Genomic DNA, 636 nt, shown 5'->3' with positions numbered 1-636 from the left:
GAAAAAAGCTCTTTGTTCCCTGTCGGGGTTTGCCACCCTGGCAGTACCCCCAGTGCTGCAGATCCCCCGTTTTGGGCAGGAGGGGCAGAGCGTGGGACTCCCCCATTGCTGGGGTGGGATGAAGGGAGCGTAGTGGGGGGCTTGGCCGGAGATGGGGGCATCGGTGCCTCAGCCCCACCGGGATGGTGGAAAGTTGTCACAGGAGTCGGGAGCGCTGCTCCCTGTGCAGCTGCTGGGGTGGGAAAGGATGGGGAGGGGGTGCCGTGGTGGGGAGGGGGCAGCTGTGGGTCCTGGGTTTCATGGCCACAACAGGGGACAGCTGAGGGTACCAGGAGGGTTTGTCGTTTGTCCTGCCTTCCCCTCTCCCTGCCACCCGTGCCTCAGTTTCCCCATCACCGAGGGGCTGTGCTGGGGGATGGGAGCAATGGAGGAATGAAGTGCCCGAGAGCTGCCCAAGGGACTCACCTCACTGTGCCTGCTCCCACCTGGGACCCCTCTGCCTGTCCTCCCAGGGGCGCAGGGGCCCCTCTCCCCTTACAGGGTGACTTTGCAAGGTCAGGGAGGTGACGGTGGCAGTGGGGGCTGTAATCCTCGGGGTTGGTGCTGCACTCACGGCCGGTCCCACAGGAGGGTGGA

This window comes from Corvus brachyrhynchos, unplaced genomic scaffold (assembly GCF_000691975.1).
Source record: "Corvus brachyrhynchos isolate BGI_N302 unplaced genomic scaffold, ASM69197v1 scaffold122, whole genome shotgun sequence".
Taxonomy (NCBI): domain Eukaryota; kingdom Metazoa; phylum Chordata; class Aves; order Passeriformes; family Corvidae; genus Corvus; species Corvus brachyrhynchos.
This window is presented reverse-complemented; position numbering follows the sequence as displayed.